Source organism: Choloepus didactylus, chromosome 12 (genome assembly GCF_015220235.1).
Source record: "Choloepus didactylus isolate mChoDid1 chromosome 12, mChoDid1.pri, whole genome shotgun sequence".
Classification (NCBI taxonomy): Eukaryota; Metazoa; Chordata; class Mammalia; order Pilosa; family Megalonychidae; genus Choloepus; species Choloepus didactylus.
Genome location: NC_051318.1, coordinates 55,590,579 through 55,594,107, shown reverse-complemented (window position 1 = coordinate 55,594,107; position 3,529 = coordinate 55,590,579). Strand labels below are relative to the sequence as shown.

The following is a 3,529-nucleotide window of genomic DNA, read 5'->3' as shown; positions in this document are numbered from 1 at the left end:
TACACATATATTTATGTGTATATGCATATATTAGTGCATCCTCATGTAATATACTAAGATACTGAACACGGAAAGTAAAATTTCTGAGTCTGAACATATCTCAAAATATTTTACCAAAAAATTGATTAATGATTAGCCAGATACATAATTAAATGTTATATTGAAAATCTTTTTGTTTCAGAAATTTGATATAAATGAATTCATAATAGTATATTATCTTGTGCTTCTTTAGAGAACTTTAAAATTTCTCTTTGCTCTGTACTTTCATGATGATTTGTGTAGGCCTGGGTCATGTTGTTATTTGATTCTGGGTCGTATTATTTGATTGCTTGGTACTTGATGAGATCTTTCAAGGTGGAAACATATGCCTTACAGTTATAGACATTTTCCTCACAACTGTTTCTTTTTTTCCCTGTAAGTTTTGGATATATTTTATGTTGACCCTCTAGTATTAAATGTGTTTTTTCCATTCACATTTATTTTCTGTCCTTATTTTAGACTATTTATTACTTTTTTTATTTGGTAAATACTTTTGCTTTAGTATTTCTTTCTATATTTTACTTCTTTTCATTAAGTAGATGTTCTTTCATGGATGTACTATATTCTCGAATTTTGGCGACACGAGCAGAATATACATTTATGCACAAATGCACATACGTGCTTTTAAATATCTCTGTTCCTGAAATTATATAATTTTCATTTTGAATCAGGTTTTCTATTTATTTATTGTAATGCTTATTTTATTGTAAATTCAGTTATTATTGGTTTTCATAGCATTTAAGAATATATATATATATATATATATATATACATATTTTAAAAAGTTGCTTGAGTGCTCTATGCCTATCAAGGAAGCTTTTAGACTGGGAGATTTTACATTTGTTTCATCCCATAGAAGTGGGGCTTTATTCTGGAAAACACCTAAATAGAAGACAATCGAGAAATTTGCAGTTTATTTATGGAATCAGTCTTTTATTCCTATTTTCCTCTCTGCAGAGTTTTCTGTAAGGGAATTAAAGTCAGGAGTTGTGTGAACTCCTCTGTACGCATACTTTAGAGTAATGACTGTTTTTCATTGTCACATCTAACACCTGTCCTCTGCCCATCTGGCATCTCAGTGACCTCAGCCTTTCTAATATTCTGGAAGAATGACTCCTCCTTCAGCTGTATTTCTTTCTATGAATGCACTAGTTAGCAGCACTCTCCTTCGTTGCTTCAGCAGTTACCAATCTTCCTGCTTCTTTCTTTTTTTTCCTCAAAGTGTTGATACATTTACTGCACATTTTCTATTTACAATGTTGCTATGGATATATACATCAGAGATATCACTTTGAGTTTATTCCATTAAGGTTTTGTGGAAGAAAATAAGTTACTCAGGATTATTTTGCCGTAAGCAAACTAAAAAACAAAACAAAACAGAAAACAAACAAACAAAAAAAACCTTTTTTCTTTATCATATTTAAATGATTTTTCTCACAAACTTTAGTTTATTAATAAATCTTTCTTTAGTGTCACATTCAAGCACACTAAAAGACAGCTTGTAATTAGGTTGTAAATTATTCTCACTTAAAATTATGATAGACATTTGAAGCATGAATGGTTGAACACATTTGTTAGTGGAGGCAGCAGATGTTTATTTGAACTCTCTAAACTAAATTTATCATGATGTCAATAAGGCAATTATTTGGGGCTCTGCAGTGCATTACATGACCTGAATAAATTTTATTTTTTTCTTGCATTATGCATTCTGTATTTTTTATTTTATATGTAATTTTAAAGTTTTGTGTGATGTACTTACTCAAATAATAAAATAAATGATGATTTGCAATTTTATCAATCACTCAAAATTCCAAGAAGTATAGGTGTATAATTTTTTCAATGAGAATGATAATTCAAATTGAAAATAAAATAACTGATTAAATTTTTTTCTATAAATTAAGCCTGTTGGAGTTGTAACACTCGACAATCTAAAATTTGTCAGTGCCCCATTCTAGAACCTTGACATCTGTGATGTTAATTTCAACTTGGCTAGCAAATGGTGTCCAATTATTTGGGCAAGCAAGCACTGGCCTGATTGTTTCTGTGCAGCTATTTCACAAATAGACTTGCATCTATAATGAGTTGACTGCATCTATGGCTAATTGCGTTTACAACCAACAGAGAAGACTACCCTCAGCAACATGCCAATCATTTGGAGGTCTGAAAAACCAGAACCATATGCTGAAGCTGGGCTTCCCCTTTTGGTGCGGCAGCTCGAGGTCCGCATGGGCTGGAAGGAGCTGAGCCAAGAAGTGTGTGCTGAGAGCTACTCTCAGAAGACCTTGGAGAAGACCAGGCAACACCTGTTTCATCCCAGGTCTACGTGGACCATGTGTAGGATGAAGGTGTGAGGAGAGCTGTGCCATCATCCACCTGCTGGAGTCCCAGCAGCCTGACCCCACCAGGGCCACGGGGTCGCCAGGGAGCAGCTGCTGATTGGCCACGGTGACTACCTACTGTGGAGCTGCTCCCAGGCCTGCGAAGCTGACCCGTCAGTGGTAGTTTCCAGATCCTGCTCATCGTGCATCGGAAGCGTGGACGGTAAGGCAGTGTGCAGCCAGTGTGAGCGCCCTCTATGCAACCGCTGCCTGCGCACCTACTGGGGCTGGGGCACCAGGGCCTCTTCCACCTGTGCATTGTCAAGATTCTGCTCAGAGACACATTTCCAGACACCCTTTCATCAGTGTCCCTCCTGCCTGACCCATCCCTTCACTGTCTCATGTGACATATAGTTACCTATTTATTCTCTTTACTGACCATGATGTGGGCTCCACATCCTTTGCCTCGAGTTGCCTGGCACTTAGGTTTGTAATGAGTATTCGCTGGGTTTTGCCATGATGGAGTAACAGGGACTGGGTCTGTCCTCCCATCGTAAACAGTTAAAACACCTAGATAGTATTCAAATACTAGACATCTGACAATACAGAGCAGCGATCGCTGAGAGAAGGAACACAAATGCGCTGCGTCCTTGGGATCCATCCCAGTGGGCCGCCTGGAGAGGGAACCAGATTGAGTACAGCGGTCTCGGAGTCGGGGAGACGACCGAGAACAGGAAGAGGCCAGGGCAGCTAGCGTTTGCACGACGACACCAGGGAGGAGAGTGCTGCAAAGAGAAAGAACTCCAGAGGTCTGCGGGGGTTCTCCTCCAGTCTCCTGAGAACTGACCAACGTGTGCCTATGAAGAAACCACCAGAAAAGAGGGGAACGACACACACTTAGCCAGAGCCAGAGTGGAGAACCTCGTAATGCACGGAACATGGCGTCCAGAGCTTAGAAGTGTAGACTCAATAGTGGGGCCGAATTCACTGAGGGCTAAAAGCCTCAGAAAGACCAAACTGCTCCAAATCCTTAAATAGCATTCCAGGACAAAGTTCTAAGCTCAGTAAAGAAAAAAAAGAAAAAAAAGAAAAAAAAAAAAAAAAAATCCGGCACCCATTAAGATAAAAGTTACATGTGTCTAGCATCCGATAAAAAATTACCAGACAACTAG

The 3,529-nt window shown here is 38.4% G+C and overlaps 1 pseudogene; it reads left to right on the top strand.

The window, feature by feature from the left end:
• Positions 1–2,180: 2,180 nt before the first annotated feature.
• Positions 2,181–2,771, top strand: LOC119506850 (annotated as a pseudogene).
• Positions 2,772–3,529: the final 758 nt, after the last annotated feature.